Source organism: Oryctolagus cuniculus, chromosome 2 (assembly GCF_964237555.1).
Source record: "Oryctolagus cuniculus chromosome 2, mOryCun1.1, whole genome shotgun sequence".
Classification (NCBI taxonomy): Eukaryota; Metazoa; Chordata; class Mammalia; order Lagomorpha; family Leporidae; genus Oryctolagus; species Oryctolagus cuniculus.
Genome location: NC_091433.1, coordinates 118114228 through 118136915, shown reverse-complemented (window position 1 = coordinate 118136915; position 22688 = coordinate 118114228). Strand labels below are relative to the sequence as shown.

At 43.1% G+C, this 22688-nt stretch overlaps 1 long non-coding RNA gene across 1 annotated transcript; it reads left to right on the top strand.

Moving 5' to 3' along the window:
- The first annotated feature begins 6165 nt into the window (after positions 1 to 6165).
- Positions 6166 to 21950, top strand: LOC138848574 (uncharacterized). Its single transcript, XR_011386508.1, has 3 exons — positions 6166 to 6238; positions 8720 to 8786; positions 20505 to 21950. It is a non-coding gene; the product is annotated as an uncharacterized lncRNA (long non-coding RNA).
- The last annotated feature ends 738 nt before the right edge of the window (positions 21951 to 22688 follow it).

Genomic DNA, 22688 nt, shown 5'->3' with positions numbered 1-22688 from the left:
TTTTAAGATAATAATACATAATGATAAAGACTACGAAATCCTGACTAAGGCAAAATTTGACAGCAACAAGAAATTTCCTAGGAGACTTATATCTACTAAAATTAGAATGGGAGTAAGTATTTGGTGCAGCAGTTAAAATATTGCTTGGGACACCACATCCCATATCAGAGTGCCTGGTTTGAATCCTTTTTCCATTTCTGATTCAGTTTCCTATTAATGCACACCTTGGGAGGCAGCAGGTAATGGCTCAAGTATTTGGGTTCCTGCCATCCAAATGGGAAAATCCAGGTTGCTGGTTTCAGCCTGACCCAGCCCCAGCTGTTGCAGGCATTTGGGGAGTGAACCAGTGGTTGGGAGATTTTCTCTCTCTCTTTCTCTTTTCCAAATAAAATTAAATAATTTTAATAATATATAAATAAAAATAAAATTAGAATCATAATTTACATTGACTTGATGATGATTTTCTATGTTTACTATCACTCTGTATTCTTTCTCGATATACATGTATTTACTATGGCAGGGTTTGATGAACCTTTTCTTTAAAGGATCAGTGAATATTTTCAACTTTGTGGCCATTTGATCTCCATGGGAGCTCCTCAATCTGTTGATGAAGTGTAAAACCTGACATAGACCATATAAGAACAAGTGAGTGTAACTGTGACCCAAAAAAAACTTCCATTACAAGAACAGGTCATGGTCTGAATTGGGCCCATAGTTAAGAGTTTGTTCTCTACTATGAAGACAATATAGATGTACAGAGTCTATACTATATGTATAGGCTATATACCATATAAATAAACTGTATACTACCCTATATTTAACTCTTTTTAACAAAATCAGATGGTGAACAATATTCTGAAGCACACATTCTCACTTAACAATATGTTGAGTACATTTCCCAGTGTTATGTTAATACATACAATTCTACTCCATTGTTTTAATTAGCTGTACCAATTCAGTGTGCATAATAGTTTGGATATTATATATTTTTTAAAAGATTTATTGGCTGGCGCTGCGGCTCACTAGGCTAATCCTCCGCCTGTGGCGCCGACACCCCCGGTTCCAGTCCCGGTGGGGGCACCAGTTCTGTCCCGGTTGCTCCTCTTCCAGTCCAGCTCTCTGCTGTGGCCCGGGAAAGCAGTGGAGGATGGCCCAAGTGCTTGGGCCCTGCACCTGCATGGGAGACCAGGAGGAAGCACCTGGCTCCTGACTTCGGATCGGTGCAGCACGCTGGGCGTAGCGGCCATTTGGTGGGTGAACCAACAGAAGAACAACATTTCTCTCTGTCTCTCTCTCTCACTGTCCACTCTGCCTGTCAAAAAAAAAAAAAAAAAAAAAAAAAAGAAAAGATTTATTGATTTATTTGAAAGCAGAGTTACGGAGAAGCAGATGCAGAGAAAGAGAGAGAGAGGTGTTCCATCTCCTGGTTCACTCCCCAGATGACTGTAAATGCCAGACCTGCACTGATCCAAAGCCAGGAGCCAGGAGCTTCTTCCAGGTCTCCCACATGGGTGCAGAGACCCAAGCACTTGGGCCATCCTCCCCTGCCTTCCCAGATGCATCAGCAGGGAGCTGCATCAGTGATGGAGGAGCTGGGACTCAAACGGGCACCCGTATAGGGTGCTGGCACTGCAGATGGCCACTTTATCTGCCACGCCATAGCACTGGTCCCTGCTTATTCAGATTTAAGGGATTAAGACCACAGGTCAGGGGCCAGCGCTGTGGTGTAGGATGTTAAGCCTCCTTCTGCAGTGTCAGCATCCCATATGGGCACTGGTTCGTGTCCTGGCTGCTCCTCTTCTGATCCAGTTAATCCAGCTCTCTCTTATGGCCTGGGAAAGCAGTGGAAGATGGCTCAAGTGCTTGAGCCCCAGCACCCACGTGGCAGACCCAGAGTAGGAGACTCCTGGCTCCTGATCAGCACAGCTCCTGGCCTTTGTGACCATTTGGGGAGTGAATAAGCAGATGGAAGACTTTTCTCTCTGTCTCTCCCCCTCTCTGTCTATAACTCTACCTCTCAAATAAAAAAAAATAAATCTTAAAAAAAAAGTCAGGTCAGGGCTCCACAAAGTACAATGATACACAGGTGTGGTGTGTTCCAATATGAGAAACTAGAGCCTCGGTGAGAACAGGAATGATTGTCATTAGTTTGAATTTGGAGCCAAAGGTAGGATAGAGTTGATGGGCCAAGATTAGAGGCAGCACATGCGGGGTTTGGAGATTTCCCCTGACAAACACACTGAGGCTCTCTTTGCTGAAGGATGCTGTCCTAGGAGAACAGGCTGGGAGACAGGTACCTGCCTACCCTGGAGGAAAAGGTTACCATCCTTTTAGCCCAGGACTCCCATGTTTGTATCTCTGTGTAAGATCAGGACACTCTGAGTGCCCTGAGGCCTTGGCATCACCTATACTGTTTTTTGTTTTTGTTTTTGTTTGTTTGCTGCATACAATTCCATAATGCAGCAATTGACAAAGACTATAATTCCCTGATTTTCAGGAAGCAAAAGAAATCATTAGTGAAATTTCTAGATGAAGAAAGTCATTTTCCTACTGTTCTTATTATGTTACACTGCATCTAGAATCTCACTTTTTACTACAGAATTATTAGGGAGTCTTCTGCAAAAATATCATACATACACTGGAGAAATTTGATGGTTAGGAGAAGAGATTCAGAAAATGATTGGGGCCAGCATTGTGGCATAGCAGATTCAGCTGCCACCTGCAAAGCCGGCATCCCATATGGATTCTGGCTCATGTCCTAGTTGCTCCACTTCCAATCCAGCTCCCTTTAATGTGCCTGGGAAAGCAGTGGAGGTTGGCCCAAGTGCTTGAGCCCCTTCACCCATGTGGGAGACCTAGAAGAAGCTCCTGGCTTCTTGCTTCAACATGGCCCTGCCCTGGCAGTTGCAAGTCATTAGGGGAGTGAACCAATGGTTTGAAGATCTCCCCTACCGCCTGTAACTCTGCCTTTCAAATAAATGAATAAATAAATCTTTAGGAACAAAAGGATGATTGAGAAAAGAATAATAATTTGTCAGCTTGTGGAAACAACAAAAAAGGAAACGTTGACATCTAGCACAACAGAACTAACTCTCTAACAATTAGATCTGCCCAACAGTTGCAAAGAAATAATGGATTTCCTGTAACTGGAAGTGATCAGAGATGAGAAGCCACCTTCCAGCTATCATTCCCGCTTGGCATATCCCACAGACTTACTGGACATGCATACTGTTCTTCATAGCATCACTTCTCATGTTTAACCTGCAGTGAACCCCCTGGGAATTACTGAACTACAGCTTGATACAGGAGGTCTGGGGCAAGTCCCGAGAGTCTGATGTCTAACAAGGTCTGCAGTACCCACGCTCCAGCCTGCAGCTCACACTTAGATAGTAAGGGCCTGTGGCAGAGGCTCTCAGACTTGCCCATACATTAGAATCACCTGGAAAAAGCACTAATGTCTGGCACTCTCACTCTTCAACAGTTTAATTAGTAAAGTGGATAGCCTGAGCAGCAGGATTTCTCAGAGCTCTCCAGGTGATCCTCATGTGCAGCTGAGTTTCAGGACCATTGCTCCACAGCCTTTCAAAATCAGAAACACACTGGCTCTGGGATCTTCTGCAAAGACCTTTAATTCCAGGAATCGAATCTGGACTGCACCAGGGATTCTCACTTATGCATACACACATTGGCTCAACATCTTTAAGAAAACTTTTTTAAAAAATATTTTTTTAGGGGCCAGCTCTGTGGTGCAGTGGGTTAGAGCCCTGGCCTGAAGCACTGGCATCCCATTTGGGTGCCAGTTCTAATCCCGGCTGCTCCTCTTCCGATCCAGCTCTCTGCTATGGCCTGGGAAAGCAGTGGAGAATGGCCCAGGTCCTTGGGCCCCTGCACCCATGTGGGAGACCCAGAGGAAACATCTGGCTCCTGGTTTCAGATCAGTGCAGCTCTGGCCGTTGCAGCCATCTGGGGAGTGGATCAGCGGATGGAAGATCTCTCTCTTTGTCTTTCCCTCTCTCTGTAACTCTGTATTTCAAATAAATAAAATAAATCTTAAAAAATTTTTTTATTTGTTTATTTGAGGCAGAGTTACAGAGAGAGGGCGAGACAGAGAGCGAGGTCTTCCATCTGCTGGTTCACTTCCCAAATGGCCGCAATTGCTGGAGCTGGGTCGATCCGAAGCCAGCAGCCAGAAGCCAGGAGCCAGGAAAACTTTATAGTAATAATTAATTCTGATAATTTGTGAGACACTATACCATGTAATGCTCAAGTCCCTTTCAAATCTAAAAGCACTGCATTAATTCACAATTTCTAACGCCTTTAGCAGTACACTCATTTGACCACAAGGTGGTGATGAAGCAACAAAATACGGTAGCCTATATCCGTTGGAAAAGGCAGCACACCTGCAATGTGTATAGTTTTCATCTCTGAGGGACAACAGTAACAGACTCCTTTAAGAATGTGATCAATTTGGAAAACAATAGGCTGAGTGAAATAAGCCAATCCCAAAGGGACAAATAGCACTTGTTCTCCTTGATAGGTGACAACTAAGCACCAAAAAGGAAACCTGTTAAAGTGAAATGAACACTAGGAGAAACAGTGACTTGATCAGCCCTCACCCTGACTGTTGATGAGCAACTTGATATGTTATCCCTCTTAGTATTTTTGTTTGTTTGTTCTACTTAATACTTTTGGTTGAATACTGTAATCAATACACAATTCTTCTTAAGTGCTGAAACTTAACTGAAAAGTGATCGCTGTTAAATATAAGAGTGGGAATAAGAGAGGGAAGAGATGTGCAATTCGGGACATGCTCAAGCTGACTTACCTCAAACAGTAGAGTTAGAAACATACCAGGGGTTTCCAATTCAATCCCATCAAGGTGGCATGTACCAATGCCATCTCACTAGTCCCAGTGATCAATTTCTGTTCACAATTGATCATAATGATAGAACTAAGAACCAAAGGGATCACATAAACAAGAATAGTGTCTGCAAATACTAACTGATAGAATCAAAAAGGGAGAGAATGATCCAACATGGGAAGTGAGATACACAGCAGACCCATAGAATGGCAGATGTCCTAAACAGCACTCTGGCCTCAGAATCAGCCCTTAAGGCATGCAGATCCGGCTGAAAAGCCCATGAGACTATTTCAGGCATGGAAAGCCAACACACTCTGGGGAAAAAAAAAAAAAACCCTAAATGAAAGATCTCCGCGAGTGAGATCCCAGTGGAAAGAATGGGTCATCAAAGAAGGAGGTACCTTTCTCTGAAGGGAGGAGAGAACTTCCACTTTGACCATGGCCTTGTCTAAATATGATCAGAGTCAGTGAACTCAGGGGGCTTCCATAGCCTTGGCAGCTCAGGACAAGAGCCTAGGGTGATTACTGAGGCCATAAACAAGAGTGTCAATTTGTTAAGTCAACAACAGGAGTCACTGTGCACTTACTCCTCATGTAGGATTTTTGTCCTTAGTGTGCTGTACATTGATATTTAATGCTATAACTAGTACTCAAACAGTATTTTTCACTTTATGTTTCTGTGTGGGAGCAAACTGTTGAAATCTTTACTTAATGTATGCTAAACTGATCTTCTGTATATAAAGAGAATCAAAAATGAATCATGATGTGAATGGAAGGGGAGAGGGAGTGGGAAAGGGGAGGGTTGTGGGTGGGAGGGACGTTATGGGGGGGAAGCCATTGTAATCCATAAGCTGTACTTTGGAAATTTATATTCATTAAATAAAAGTTAAAAAAAATCTGAAAAAAAATACAAAAAAAAAAATAAGAATGTGATCAAATCTGTAGACAAATAAAAGAACACACACGGTGTGAATATAATTTTAAGTTCATCCCTGGCCGGCTCACTAGGCTAATCCTCTGCCTGTGGCGCCGGTACCCAGGGTTCTAGTCCCGGTCGGGGCGCCGGATTCCGTCCCGGTTGCCCCTCTTCCAGTCCAGCTCTCTGCTGTGGCCAGGGAGTGCAGTGGAGGATGGCCCAAGTGCTTGGGCCCTGCACCCCATGGGAGACCAGGAGGAAGCACCTGGCTCCTGGCTTCGGATCGGCGCAGTGCACCGGCCATAGCAGCCATTTTGGGAAGTGAACCGACAGGAAGACCTTTCTCTCTGTCTCTCTCTCTCTATCTAACTCTGCCCGTCAAAGAAGAAGAAGAGGAAGAGGAAGAGGAAGAGGAAGAGGAAGAAGCTCACCCCTGAAACTATGGACAGTCAAGGCTAAAGGTGAGTTTCTAGTTCCCATGTGAATTACACAAAGCCGGCACCACTCCCACCTCCATCCTTCCCAGCAGCTGACCTCATCTTCTGCTTTATAGAGAAAATGGAAAAAATCTGGCCTCAAATCTCCTAATTTACCTAATTCACTGCCTTCTGCCTTCCATCTACATGGAATGGATGCCCTTCCTTTTGACTTAAGGCCAACTCCTCCACCAATATCGCTGATGCCTTCCATCCTGGCCTGCACCAAGTTCATGGTTCCTCTACTTTATGCTTTCTTATGGTTTTATCTGCATTTTTTTTTTGGACAGGCAGAGTGGATAGTGAGAGAAAGAGACAGAGAGAAAGGTCTTCCTTTTGCCATTGGTTCACCCTCCAATGGCCACTGCGGCCAGCGTGCTGCGGCCGGCGCACTGCGCTGATCCGATGGCAGGAGCCAGGTACTTATCCTGGTCTCCCATGGGGTGCAGGGCCCAGGTACTTGGCCATCCTCCACTGCACTCCCTGGCATTTTTAAAGATTTATTTATTCATTTGAAAAGTAGAGCGAGCGAGCGAGCGAAAGATTGTCCATTTGCTTGTTTACTCCCCAAATGGCCACAACAGCCAGGTTGAGACCAGGCCAACTCCAAGTACTTGGGCCATCTTCTGCTGCCTTTTTAGGCACATTAGCAGGAAGCTGGATTGGAAATGCCAGCATTGCAAACAGCTTTTAAAAAAAAAAAAAGATTTATTTATTTGAAAGGTAAGTTGTACAAAGAGAAGAGAGGGGAGAGGGAAGAGGTCTTTTATCCACTGGTTCACTCCCCAACTGGCCACAATGGCCCGAGCTGTGCCAATCCAAAGCCAGGAACCAGGAGCTTCTTCTGGGTCTCCTGCATGGATGCAGGGGTCCAAGGACTTGGGCCATCTTCCACTACTTCCCCAGGCCATAACAGAGAGCTGGTTTGGAAGTGGAGCAACCAGAACTCGACCGACAACTATATGGGATGGCGGCACTGCTGGCAGCAGCTTTACCCACTCCACCACAGTGCCGGCCCCACAAACAGCTTTTTAAGCTGCTGTGCCACAAGGTCAGCCCTGTGCTAATTTTAAAATAACTCATATTTCTCAATGAAAATGAAGTATATGGTCATTATTTTTAAGTATGCAGAAAAGCAAAGGCTGTACTATGAAATACCCAGAAATCTCATAAACAATTGTTTTATTTCCATATAGTTTCTGAGTCTATACATTTTTTTATAAAAATATAGCCTTGTTATGCAAACTGTTTTGGACTTATTTAATTTAATCTAACTATGATCTTTCCATCTTCCACCTGCAGATGTGGCTCTTAACCAGAGATGCTCATGTGAATCATCTGTAAAGATTTTTTCAGCACATACATATCTGGATGCCAATTCCAGAGATTCCAGTTTACCAGGTCTGGCATGAGACCTGGAAAATTTCACTTGTGATTTTGAAGTATAAGTTTAGGAATATAATTTGTAATTGTTATAATTTACATATGACAAAATGAAGACAGTCTAAGATATACTACAGGTTTTAACAAATTTGTACATCCTTGCAGCCAATAAAATAACCAAGATATATAACATCTCCAATAACCCCTCTTGTCAGTCCATCTTATATGCTACTCCCAGTTCTAGACAACAAATAACATATTTCCTGTCATTTCAGATTACATTAGGCCTTCCAGAGATTCATACTCATAATTAGACAATATATACTGTTTTGTGTCTGACTTTTCTGCTTCAGCATGTTTTTCAAATTTAATCATATTGTTTCAGGCATCAACAGTTCGTTCCTTTTTATCGCTGAGTCAATACTCCAGTAATCCTTGATATGGTTGTACTTTGGGTTGCTTATCCATTCACCTATGTATGGACATTTTGCTTTTTCCAAGCATGGATATTACAAGTGAAACTACTAGGAACCTTCGCACACATGGTTTTGCAACTCCATGTGCCTTCACTTTTCTTGAGTAAGCAACTAGGAATAAAATGCAGTTATTTGGGGACTATATTCTCCTTTCCTGGTAACTTACTGGCAGAAGAGAAATTTACTTCCTGGGCCTTAGTGGTAAGATGGGATTACCAACCCAGAATTTTGTTGCTTTGGCCTACTCTGTGATTCTCTAACATAGGCAATAGTTGGGGAATATATAGAACAGTTAAAGAATAAAAAGCTGACAATTTGACTTTTATTTTTGTGCCCAGAAAACTCATATGGTAGTATATTTTTATGAGTACACATATAGCAAAATCATTACTGAATAATTGATAGTCCAATATTAGGATAAAAATAATCAGAAAGTGACAGGTAAGTGGTGTAAAAGCAGCTGGGCAAACTAGTGGTGCATAGCATTAGAACTGCAGCCACAAACCCGGTAATGTTCCCTAGAAAGACACATGGCTTCTGGCTTTCAAGATCTCCCCTCGATTTGGTATATCACATATGTCCTAACAAGCAGTCTTGTCCTTCCCAGGCCTCCAGTTCTCCATCATGCACTCTGGGCTGTGTTTTCCGTGTGCAGTAACTTCCTTCCAGATGAGGTAAGTTTTTGAGCCTAAACTTCCACAAGACCACGAATCAGATCCTGCAATGAATAAAACTTACCCAAAATATTGTGCTTCATTCTGTACTTCCCAATGGTCTTTTTTGTTTAAGTTTTAATCACTTTTATTTGAAAGGCAGGGTTAGAGAGAGAGAGAGAGAGAAAGAAAGAAATAGAAGTCTTCCATGTGCTGGTTCATGTCCCAAACAGCTGCAATAGCCAGAGCTGGGCCAGGCTAAAGCCAGGAGCATAGAATTCCATTCAGGTCTCCCACATGGGTGGGTGGCAGGGGTCCAAGTACTCAAGCCATCTATGGCTGCTTTCCCAGGTACTTTATCCAGGAGCTGGATTAGGTGGAGCATCAGGGCCGATGCTGAGGCCAGACGAGTAAAGCCGCTGCCTGCAGTGCTGGTATCCCATGTGGGCACTGGTTCAAGTCCTGGCTCCTCCACTTCCAATCCAGCTCTCTGCTATGGCATGGGAAAGCAGTAGAGGATGGCCCAACTCCTTGGGCTCCTGCACCCACATGGGAGACCGGGAAAAAGCTCCTGGCAGCTCCAGCCGTTGCAGCCAAGTGGGGAGTGAACCATCGGATGGAAGACCTCTCTCTCTCTCTGCCTCTCCTTCTCCCTCGGTGTAACTTTCAAGTAAATAAATAAATCTTAAAAATAAAATAAAATAAATCTTAAAAAAGAAAGAAAGTGGAGCATTGGGGACTCAAGTCTGGGGCCCCATATGGAATGCCAGTGTTGCAGGCAGTGGCTTAACACACTATGCCCAACACCAGCCCCTTCTCAATGGTCTTGCATAGACTAGATTTTAAAGCTGGGACATTTCTCCCACCTTCTTCCATGAATCTGCAGACTGAGGTGCCATCCAGTCTCATGTTATGACACAAGTATCTACCACATTTGTTTGTATGTATTAAACATAATCTTAAATTTAGCAGCAGTGACATTTCATACACTGATGCTGTTAAGCAACTATTGCCACTACCTAGTCTGGAATATTTTCTTCACCCAAAAGGAAACCTCATACCTATTAAGCAGTTACTCCCCAGTTCCCCTCTTCCTAGCCCCTGGAAACCACTAATCTGACTTCTGTATGAATTTGCCTATTCTGGATATTTTATATAAATGGAATAATACATTATATGGGGGCGGAGCCAAGATGGCGGAATAGTGAGGGCGCGCACCGATAGTCCGGGAAAATTTAGTTTAATAAAAGGGGAGTTACGGTAGCCTCAGAAAAAAGAACCAGGAAAATATTGCAGACAAAACTCTTCTGGATCCAGTGGGCGTGAATCGGAGGACCTACTGGGAGAACAAGGTCGCCCACCGCGCGCGAAAGCCGAACCACAGGACCGAGCCGCGGGACTGAGCCGCGGAAGCCGAGCCGCGGGACTGAGCTGCGCAAGCTGCAGGGTCTGCGCGCAAGTGCTCGAAGGGGAGTGCAACAGCGGGGAGACTTGGGAAGTCCAGGGCTCCGAGTCCACACATCGGCGCTGGAAGGGGAGCAGACCTGCGTGGAGAGCGTGGGAGCCCACAGTTCGGGACATCAGCGGCAGACTCAACACACCAGCGCTGGAACGCGAGGTGAGCCGAACCTCAATAACCCGAGACACCGGCAGGCAAGCGGAGAGAGGTGACTAGAGGGAACGACCCCCGGGTCGGGGGGGACTTCACCAAGCTAACTGGAAGAGAGAGAGAGGGAAAAAAAAAAAGGTGACTGGTACGGACACGGGTTTCTCTCTCTCCGCTCACCTCTCAAGGGCGAGCAAGACAAAGAGCAGGCGCCATCTTGGACATACGTCATAAGCAGAGCGACCTCAGGTCTGCACCGGCCCTGAGCCTAGCAGTAAAACCTGACTCTGGGTGGGGCGAATTAACAGGAGATTAGGACTTAGTAAATTTATGGTGCTACTGAACTGAGACTGTGAAAAAAGAGACGGTGGGGGAGAGAACTCACGGAATTCACGTGAGCACTCTCCAGAGACGCTACAATTCCGTAACTTTGGCAACCCAGTGGGAGACTGAAGGAGAATTTGAGCCCACTCTAAGGGCCGAACAGATTCCCTGTGTGGTCCTTGGGAAAGAGCTTCTGATCTCTGGCTCCTGTGGGTATATCATTTGCCTGCTAACTACCTCCAACTTTGTTCAGCTGTGCAGAATAACTTCCCTGTTGAATCAAAAAAAAAAGAGAGAGAGAGAGAGAGAGAGAGAGGTTTACCACGCCTAACCTGGGAGCGTCACCTTTGGCACACCAAACAGAGCTCTCAGGCCACACCCATCTCAAGCCCTAAGGCTCCATCAAAAACAGATAGTCCACTTAATCTAGAGTCATAGTATAACAAGAAAAAGCACCACAGTGAAGAAACCAAATATCTCCAATATGACAAATAACAAACGCAAAAACCAAGGTAATAAAAACAAGGAAGTCACCATGAAGCCCTCAAATGAAAAAGACACCCCAATTCAAGATTATGAGGATGATGACATAGAAGAAATGCAAGAAGCAGATCTCAAAAAATTGATAAGAACATTAAGAAGTTCTCAAAAACAAATTCTTGAACTACAGAAATCCTTAATGGACAAGATAGAAAATCTCTCTCGTGAAAATGAAATATTAAGGAGGAATCAAAATGAAACGAAACAACTAGTACAACAGGAAACTGGGATAGTGACTGAAGTGAAGAATTCAATAGATCAAATGAAAAACACAATAGAGAGCCTTACAAACAGAATGGGAGAAGCAGAAGAGAGAATATCGGACTTAGAAGACAGAGAACAGGAAAGGATACAGTCAGACCAAAGAAAAGAAGAGGAAATTAGGAATCTAATACATATTGTCGGGAATCTTCAGGATACTATTAAAAAACCCAACATTCGGGTTCTAGGAGTTCCTGAAGGCATGGAGAGGGAGAAAGGATTAGAAGGCCTTTTTAGTGAGATATTAGCAGAAAATTTCCCAGGTTTGGAGAAGGACAGAGAAATCCTAGTACAGGAAGCTCACAGAACCCCTAATAAACACGACCAAAAGAGACCCTCACCACGGCACGTTGTAATTAAACTCTCCACAGTGAAACACAAAGAAAAGATCCTAAAATGTGCAAGAGAGAAACGTCAGATTACTCTCAGAGGATCTCCAATCAGACTCACAGCTGACTTCTCATCAGAAACTCTACAAGCTAGGAGGGAATGGCAAGATATAGCCCAGGTACTAAGAGAGAACAACTGCCAGCCCAGAATATTATATCCTGCAAAGCTATCATTTGTGAATGAAGGTGAAATAAAGACTTTTCATAACAAACAGAAATTGAAAGAATTTGTTGCCACTCGTCCAGCCCTGCAAAAGATGCTTAAAGATGTGTTACACACAGAAACAAAGAAACACGGTCATCAATATGAAAGAAGGTAAAGGAAGGAAACCAAGGAAGGAAAGCTCACAGCAAAAGATCACAGGGAATTCAAAGCATATATTAGAACTTATCTTTGGCAAATGGCAGGGCAAAGTTACCACTTATCATTAGTCACATTGAACGTGAATGGCCTGAACTGTCCAGTTAAAAGACACCGTTTGGCTGACTGGGTTAAAAAACAAAACCCATCTATTTGCTGCTTACAAGAAACACATCTTTCCAACAAAGATCCATACAGACTGAAAGTGAAAGGCTGGAAAAAGATATACCATGCCAACAGAAATGAAAAAAGAGCAGGCGTAGCCATCTTAATATCAGACACCATAAACTTTACCACAAAAACCATTAAGAGAGACAAAGAGGGACACTACATAATGATTAAGGGATCAATTCAACAGGAAGATATAACAATTATCAATGTATATGCACCTAACTACAGGGCACCGGTTTATCTAAAAGATTTGTTAACGGACTTAAAGGGAGACTTAGACCCCAATACAATAGTACTGGGGGACTTCAATACTCCACTCTCAGAAATAGACAGATCAATAGGACAGAAGATCAACAAGGATACAGTAGATTTAAACGACACTATAGCCCAAATGGATCTAACAGATATATACAGAACTTTCAATCCTACAGCTAAAGATTATACATTCTTCTCAGCAGTACATGGAACCTTCTCTAGGATTGACCACATACTAGGCCATAAAGCAAGTCTCAGCAAATTCAAAAGAATTAGAATCATACCATGCAGCTTCTCAGACCATAAAGGAATGAAGTTGGAAATGAACAACTCAGGAATCCCTAGAGCATACGCAAACACATGGAGATTGAACAACATGCTCCTGAATGAACAATGGGTCATAGAAGAAATCAAAAGAGAAATCAAAAACTTTCTGGAAGTAAATGAGGATAACAGCACAACATACCAAAACTTATGGGACGCAGCAAAAGCAGTGTTAAGAGGAAAGTTTATATCAATAGGTGCCTACATCAAGAAATTGGAAAGGCACCAAATAGATGAGCTTTCAATTCACCTCAAGGATCTAGAAAACCTACAGCAAACCAGACCCAAATCTAGTAGGAGAAGAGAAATAATTAAAATCAGAGAAGAAATCAACAGGATTGAATCAAGAAAAACATTACAAAAAATCAGCCAAACGAGGAGCTGGTTTTTTGAAAAAATAAACAAAATTGACACCCCCATTGGCCCAACTAACTAAAAAAAGAAGAGAAAAGACCCAAATCAATAAAATCAGAGATGAAAAGGAAATGTAACAACAGACACCACAGAAATAAAAAGAATCATCAGAAATTACTACAAGGACTTGTATGCCAGCAAACAGGGAAACCTATCAGAAATGGATAGATTCCTGGACACATGCAACCTACCTAATTTGAACCAGGAAGACATCGAAAACCTAAACAGACCCATAACTGAGACAGAAATTGAAACAGTAATAAAGGCCCTCCCAACAAAGAAAAGCCCAGGACCAGATGGATTCACTGCTGAATTCTACCAGACATTTAAAGAAGAACTAACTCCAATTCTTCTCAAACTATTCAGAACAATTGAAGAAGAGGGAATCCTCCCAAATTCTTTCTATGAAGCCAGCATCACCTTAATTCCTAAGCCGGGAAAAGATGCAGCACTGAAAGAGAATTACAGACCAATATCCCTGATGAACATAGATGCAAAAATCCTCAATAAAATTCTCGCCAATAGAATGCAACAACACATCAGAAAGATCATCCACCCAGACCAAGTGGGATTTATCCCTGGTATGCAGGGATGGTTTAATGTGCGCAAGACAATCAATGTGATACACCACATTAACAGACTGCAGAAGAAAAACCATATGATTCTCTCAATAGATGCCGAGAAAGCATTTGATAAAATACAACACCCGTTCATGATGAAAACTCTAAGCAAACTGGGTTTGGAAGGAACATTCCTCAATACAATCAAAGCAATCTATGAAAAACCCACAGCCAACATCCTATTGAATGGGGAAAAGTTGGAAGCATTTCCACTGAGATCTGGCACCAGACAGGGATGCCCACTCTCTCCACTGCTATTCAATATAGTTCTGGAGGTTCTAGCCAGAGCTATTAGGCAAGAAAAAGAAATTAAAGGGATACAAATTGGGAAGGAAGAACTCAAACTATCCCTCTTTGCAGATGACATGATTCTTTATTTAGGGGACCCAAAGAACTCTACCAAGAGACTATTGGAACTCATAGAAGAGTTTGGCAAAGTAGCAGGGTATAAAATCAATGCACAAAAATCAACAGCCTTTGTATACACAGACAATGCCATGGCTGAGGAAGAACTTCTAAGATCAATCCCATTCACAATAGCTACAAAAACAATCAAATACCTTGGAATAAACTTAACCAAGGACGTTAAAGATCTCTACGATGAAAATTACAAAACCTTAAAGAAAGAAATAGAAGAGGATACCAAGAAATGGAAAAATCTTCCATGCTCATGGATTGGAAGAATCAATATCATCAAAATGTCCATTCTCCCAAAAGCAATTTATAGATTCAATGCAATACCAATCAAGATACCGAAGACCTTCTTCTCAGATCTGGAAAAATTGGTGCTGAAATTTATATGGAGGCACAAGAGACCTCGAATAGCTAAAGCAATCTTGTACAACAAAAACAAAGCCGGAGGCATCACAATACCAGATTTCAGGACATACTACAGGGCAATTGTAATCAAAACAGCATGGTACTGGTACAGAAACAGAAGGATAGACCAATGGAACAGAATTGAAATACCACAAATCAACCCAAACATCTACAGCCAACTTATATTTGATCAAGGATCTAAAACTAATTCCTGGAGCAAGGACAGTCTATTCAATAAATGGTGCTGGGAAAATTGGATTTCCACGTGCAGAATCATGAAGCAAGACCCCTACCTTACACCTTACACAAAAATCCACTCAACATGGATTAAAGACCTAAATCTACGACCTGACACCATCAAGTTACTAGAGAACATTGGAGAAACCCTTCAAGATATTGGCACAGGCAAAGAGTTTCTGGAAAAGACCCGGGAGGCACAGGCAGTCAAAGCCAAAATTAACTATTGGGATTGCATCAAATTGAGAAGTTTCTGTACTGCAAAAGAAACAGTCAGGAGAGTGAAGAGACAACCGTCAGAATGGGAAAAAATATTTGCAAACTATGCAACAGATAAAGGGTTAATAACCAGAATCTACAAAGAGATCAAGAAACTCCACAAAAACAAAACCAACAACCCAATTAAGAGATGGGCCAAGGACCTCAATAGACATTTTTCAAAAGAGGAAATCCAAATGGCCAACAGGCACATGAAAAAATGTTCAAGGTCATTAGCAATCAGAGAAATGCAAATCAAAACCACAATGAGGTTCCACCTCACCCCGGTTAGAATGGCTCACATTCAGAAATCTACCAACAACAGATGCTGGCGAGGATGTGGGGAAAAAGGGACACTAACCCACTGTTGGTGGGAATGCAAACTGGTCAAGCCACTATGGAAATCAGTCTGGAGATTCCTCAGAAACCTGAAGATAACCCTACCGTTCGACCCAGCCATCCCACTCCTTGGAATTTACCCAAAGGAATTTAAATTGGCAAACAAAAAAGCGGTCTGCAGCCTAATGTTTATTGCAGCACAATTCACAATAGCTAAGACCTGGAACCAACCTAAATGCCCATCAACAGTAGACTGGATAAAGAAATTATGGGATATGTACTCTTTAGAATACTATACTGCAGTAAGAAACAACGAAATCCAGTCATTTGCAACAAAATGGAGGAATCTGGAACACATCATGCTGAGTGAAATAAGCCAGTCCCAAAGGGACAAATACCATATGTTCTCCCTGATCGGTGACAACTGACTGAACACCAAAAAGGAAACTTGTTGAAGTGAAAGGGACACTATGGGAAATGGTGACTTGATCAGCATAGCCCTGACTGTTAATGAACAACTTAATACATTATCCCTCTTAGTTTTTTTGTCTGTTCTACTTAATATGACTGATTTAATTCTGTAATTAATACACAGTTATTCTTAAGTGTTGAAATTTAACTGAAATGTGATCCCTGTTAAACATAAGAGTAGGAATAAGAGGGGGAAGAGATGTATAATTTGGGACATGCTCAAGCTGACTTGCCCCAAATGGTAGAGTTAGAAACATACCAGGGGACTCCAATTTAATCCCATCAAGGTGGCATGTACCAATGCCATCTCACTAGTCCAAGTGATCAATTTCAGTTCGCAATTGATCATAATGAAAGGACTAAGAGTCAAAGGGAGCACATAAGCAAGTCTAGTACCTGCTAACACTAACCGATAGAATAAATAAAGGGGAGAATGATCCAACATGGGAAGTGAGATACTCAGCAGACTCATAGAATGGCAGATGCCCTAAATAGCACTCTGGCCTCAGAATCAGCCCTAAAGGCATTCAGATCTGGCTGAAAAGCCCATGAGAGTATTTCAGGCATGGAAAGCCAAGACACTCTGGCAAAAGATCTCTGTGAGTGAGATCTCAGTAGAAAGAACAGGTCTTCAAAGAAGGAGGTACCTTTCTCTGAAGGGAGGAGAGAACCTCCACTTTGACTATGACCTTGTCTAAACAAGATAAGAGTCGGAGAACTCAAGGGGCTTCCATAGCCTTGGAAACTCATGACTGGAGCATAGGGAGATTACTGATGCCATAGACAGGAGTGTCAATTGGTAAAGTCAACAACAGGAGTCACTGTGCACTTACTCCTCATGTAGGATCTCTGTCCTTAATGTGCTGTGCATTGAGATTTAATGCTATAACGAGTACTCAAATAATATATTTCACTTTGTGTTTCTATGGGGGTGCAAACTGTTGAAATCTTTACTTAATGCATACTAAACTGATCCTCTGTAAAAAAAAAAAAAAAAAAAAGAAAAGAAAAGAAACTATCAACTCCCAACTTGACTCTCACTGGGATTAAACATGACAATAGGTCTGATCTGATTTCATCATCATTAAAAAAAATCATCTATTATTTTTCCCTTATATTTCTGTGTGGGAGCAAACTGCTGAAATCCTTACTTAATGTATACTAAGCTGATCTTCTGTATATTAAGATAATCGAAAATGAATCTTGATGTGAATGGAAGGGGAGAGGGAGTGGGAAAGGGGAGGGTTGTGGGTGGGAGGGACGGTATGGGGGGGAAGCCATAGTAATCCATTATTCGTACTTTGGAAACGTATATTCATTAAATAAAAGTTAAAAAAAAAATAAAAAAAATAAAAAAAAAATACATTATATGACCTTTTATGTGTGACTTCCTTCCCTGAGTATAAGATTGCCAAAGTTCATCCAGGGGGGTCCATGCTGTGGTGTAGTAGTTTAAAGCCACAGCGTGCAGCCCTAGCATCCCATATGGGCTCTGGTTTGAGTGGCTGCTCCACTTCTGATCCAGCTCCCTGCTAATGAACCTGGGAAAGCAACAAAAGATGGCCCAAGTCCTTGGGACCCTGTACCACATGGGAGCTCCTGGCTCCTGGCTTCGGATTGACCCAGCTCCCATGCAGCTATTTGGGGAGTGAACCAGTGGGTGGAAGATTCTCTCTCTCTCTCTCTTCCCCCTCTCTCCCTCTCTCCCCCCTTTCAAATAAATAAATAAATAAATAATTTTTTAAATGAAAGTTTATTCAGGTTGTATCTTATAACAGTACTTCCATCTACTAAGCTCAATGATCGTTGCATTATAGAGTTGTACAACATTTATTGTTCGTTTCTAACACTCTTCCAAGTTTTGCTCTTTTTTTTTTTTTTTTTTGGACAGGCAGAGTTAGACAGTGAGAGAGAGAGACAGAGAGAAAGGTCTTCCTTCTGTTGGTTCACCCCCCAAATGGCTGCCACGGCCGGTGCATCGTGCTGATCCAAAGCCAGGAGCCAGGTGCTTCCTCCTGGTCTCCCATGCGGGTGCAGGGCCCAAGCGCTTGGGCCATCCTCCACTGCCTTCCCGGGCCACAGTAGAGAGCCGGCCTGGAAGAGGAGCAACCGGGACAGAATCCGGCACCCCAACTGGGACTAGAACCTGGGGTGCCAGTGCCGCAGGCGGAGGATTAGCCAAATGAGCCATGGCACCGGCTTCTTCCAAGTTTTTCTAAGTTATCTTCTGAAATTTTGTGCCCTCCTGATTCTCTTTATATTGCTTGCTTTCCGTTTTTTGCTTTTTTATTTTTAAAGTATGATCAGATCCCATTCATATCCTCTTGAGTTCTCATGTCTCTGTTTTTGACCATATACTATATATGTATTGGATATTTATTGTTTAAATAATCTGAGGTCTGAGGCTTATATTCTCCTAGAGAGAAATTTTGTTTCATTCAATTGTTTCAGGGCACTAGCCTACTGAGATTACTCAGATTTCAGGGCTGAGGTTTCCTGGGCCACCTGCAGTGCTGGCATCCTACATATGGGCACTGGTTCATGTCCCAGCTGCTCTGCTTCTTGCTAATGGCCTGGGAAAAGCAGCAGAGATGACCCAAATGTTTGGGCCCATGCTACCCACATGCAAAACCACAGATGAAGCCTCTGGCTCCCAGCTTTGGCCTGGTGCAGCACTGACTGCTGTGGCCATCTGCAGAGTGAACTAGCAGACGGAAGATCCTCATTCTCTCTCCCAAGCACTTGGACCATCCTCCACTGCACTCTCTGGCCACAGCAGAGAGCTGGCCTGAAAGAGGGGCAACCAGGACAGAATCCAGTGCCCCAACCGGGACTAGAACCCGGTGTGCCGGCGCCGCAAGGTGGAGGATTAGCCTAGTGAGCCACGGCGCCGTCCTGATTTTTACTCTTAAACAAAGGTTTTATAAGCTAAAATTGACATACGTTAGAGTTACAATTTGATAGTTTCTGTACATGGATGCACAGGTTAAACAGTCACCTTGATCAAGATAAGGGCATAACCATCAAAAGTTTCTTCACACTCCCTCCTGCCCACCCCTGTCTTATCCAAGTGCATTAACCAGGGCTCAAGCAGAAAAACAGAAGCAATAGATTTATTACCAAGCAAATAGCTTGTGTAACTCCAGGGGCAGATTGAGCAGTCTCAGTAAGGCTGCCTCTGTGACTGAGATGGAGTTTAAAGTCTACCTGGCAGGCAATCCATAGGGAATCTCCCAAGTAGGCTAGAACTCTGTGACCACATGTTTCACGGATGCCTGTGTCCATTCTCATTGCCTTTGACATGGATAACAACGATGTCTTAGAGAAGCCAGGCTCCTTTATTATGAAGCTGTACACAGACACCCAACCAGCTGCTGCCTTGCACCAAAGAGGTGATTCCACAGGTTAGGAATAGTGCATGTGTGCTGCAGGGAATGCTGACTCCCTAGGCCTTCAAATGAGAGAATCTCTCTTGACCCCTCCAAACTGTAAACATGCAAGAGAAAGAGTCCCGGGAAATTAGTTTCCAGCAAGCCAAGGTGACACATAACAAAGCCATTACTTTGGGCAATCATTTATCTTCTTTCTGCCAGTATAGATTAGTTTGCTTTTCCTAGAATTTCATATAAATGCAAGCATACAGAATGCACTAGTTGTTGACATGGGCTCTCCAACCCAGCAAAATATTTGAGATTTAATCCATTGTGTGAATATCAATAGTTAATTTGTATGGATGAACAACAAGCAAGAGTGAACCTGCGAGGCCTTGCTCCTAATAAGCTATGGCAAGTTGACATCACCCACATTAACTCCTTTGGTAAACTTAAGTTTGTCCATGTGGTGGTAGATACTTATTCAAAGGCTGTATTTGCAACAGCCCAATCCAGAGAAAAGGCTAGTAATGTGATAAAGGTGGTTAAATCATGCTGGTCCTTGGTGTCCCCTGGATCATAAAGACTGATAACGGGCCAGCGTATACATCACAGGAATTTAATTCCTTTAATTCCTTCCTGAAATCTTGGAACATACAGTCTGCCACAGGTATCCCATACAACCCACAAGGACAGTCAATCATTGAAAGAACTCATAAAACAATTAAAGACCTCTTATAAAGATAGAAAAACAATCATATGCCCTCAGACCCACAACTTGCTTTGACTGAGGTCCTTTTCACTATCAATTTTCTTACTTTTGATTCCCAAGGGATAAGCCCAGCTTATAAACACTGGGGATCCTTTCCATCCCAGACCCCAGCCCCTGTGGTTAGGTGGAAAGACCCCCTGACAGGAGAATGGAAAGGACCACACCCTCTGGTAACCAAAGGTCAAGGATATGCTTATGTCTTTCCAGAGAATGCGGAACAGCCCATTTGGGTACCAGTCAGAAACATAAAGTCTGCAACTGACAGCCAACCAGAACCAGCTGAACAAGACTGAGAATCCGCCTTGTTAGCAGATGCACCTGCCCTATTATCCTACCCTGAGAAACTGCCCATACCCTTATCTGTTACTGTTTGTACCCCACTAACTCTGGTCAGCCACTCAAACAGCCCACAGCCCGTGTGTGGTCATGCCATTCCTGATAACCATTATTCCTCATTCCTGCTCCTATCTGAGCAAGCAATCCTGTGGTCTCTTGATTTGAGCGCTGGTTAGTCAATGACCTGTAAGATCCCCTGGGGGACAACCTAAGACAGGCACAGCTGCATACGGAGACCACATGGAAATGGGGTCAACAATGGTATGGCCAAGAATCATGCCTCCCGTTGCTCAAAAATAAATGAAAAGGGGGAAATGTGGTGGAATGAGGTGAAAAGGTCATATCAAGATGGCCGCTGAGGTGAAAAGTTCATGCCAAGATGGCCACTGAGGTGAAAAGGTCATGCCAAGATGGCCGCTGACAACAGAAACTGCCTGGCAACTGGCCGTGATTGGATGGCTTCAGAAACCACATGACAACAGAGCCTGACTGATGGCAGGCCGTGATTGGATGGTTTCAGAAATTGCCTGGTGACAGGAGCCTGACTGGCAACAGGCTGTGATTGGATGCTTTGGAAACTGCCTGGCAACAGGCTGTGATTGGTTGGGGCATAGACCACCCCTTGACCGGATTATCTGGTCTTGGCTATATAAGCTGTTGTACTAACTCAAATAAATGAGTGTGTAGGCTGTTCGCCTCAGGCCTGCTTTCACCCGACTCCCGCGGTCTGCGTGGTGACTCCGTGCCTCTTGCCCCCACCACGCTCCTCCTCTCAGAAACGAATCCACTGCAACATTATTGAGAAATCAACTACAACATTGCCTGCTTTTATGATTGTACCAGTCTTCTATTCCTTTGTTGAAAAGTTGGATTTTATCTACTAGCTACTATGAACTAGTAGTGCACAAATCTTTTGGAAAACAAGAATAAAATGGCTGGATGCTATAATAGGTATATATTTTAACAGTTGAAGAAACAAATTGTTTTCCAAAGTTATTGTACTATTATATATTTCTATAAACAATACACTCCTTTTGAGTGTGGATTGTTTCACATTCTCACCAACAATTAGTATGATGAAATCATCATTTTAACCATTTCATTTTAGCCATTCCAATGGTAGCTTGTTGTAGTTTTAATTTGCATGTTTCTGTGACTACGGAAATAAACTCAATTGGCTCTACAGAATGCTCCTGTATGTCTACAGTAATTCAGTAAGTATTCAGGTAATTAAGATAGCAGCTTGCCACATTTAAAAAATTAACCATGAGATTTGATGAGTAGTTTCTAGATAGCAGTATCTTCATAAAACTCCAGGTTTCCGGCCGGCGCCGCGGCTCAATAGGCTAATCCTCCGCCTAGCGGCGCCGGCACACTGGGTTCTAGTCCCAGTCAGGGCGCCGGATTCTGTCCCGGTTGCCCCTCTTCCAGGCCAGCCCTCTGCTGTGGCCAGGGAGTGCAGTGGAGGATGGCCCAGGTGCTTGGGCCCTGCACCCCATGGGAGACCAGGAAAAGCACCTGGCTCCTGGCTCCTGCCATCGGATCAGCGTGGTGCGCCGGCCGCGGCGGCCATTGGAGGGTGAACCAATGGCAAAAGGAAGACCTTTCTCTCTGTCTCTCTCTCTCTCTCTCACTGTCCACTCTGCCTGTCAAAAAAAAAAAAAAAAAAAAAAAAAAACTCCAGGTTTCCGTGTTTTCCAATCCCCCTACACCCTAGCTTAGAATGCTCAGGTATACATGTAACATCTGAATACAATCCACCTTCATCTACTGAAAGGGTGGATTCTGGAAGTGAGAAGCAATAGCCTTTTCTCCACTACATAAACTTGAAAGGAACAGATTAAAATTGTCACTGCACCTCTGAAATGAAATCTGTTTTGGGGAGTACGTCTAACATTTCATGTCAATATCACTTGATGCTCTAATGAATTGGGTAAGCTTTTTCTTTATTACTAGTTATACAAATGATTACATTTTATTGGCTTTGCTTGATTGGCTTTGTGTGTACTTTTCATCTGTGTGAAAAGAGTATTTGTTATGTTTACATTTTAAGTT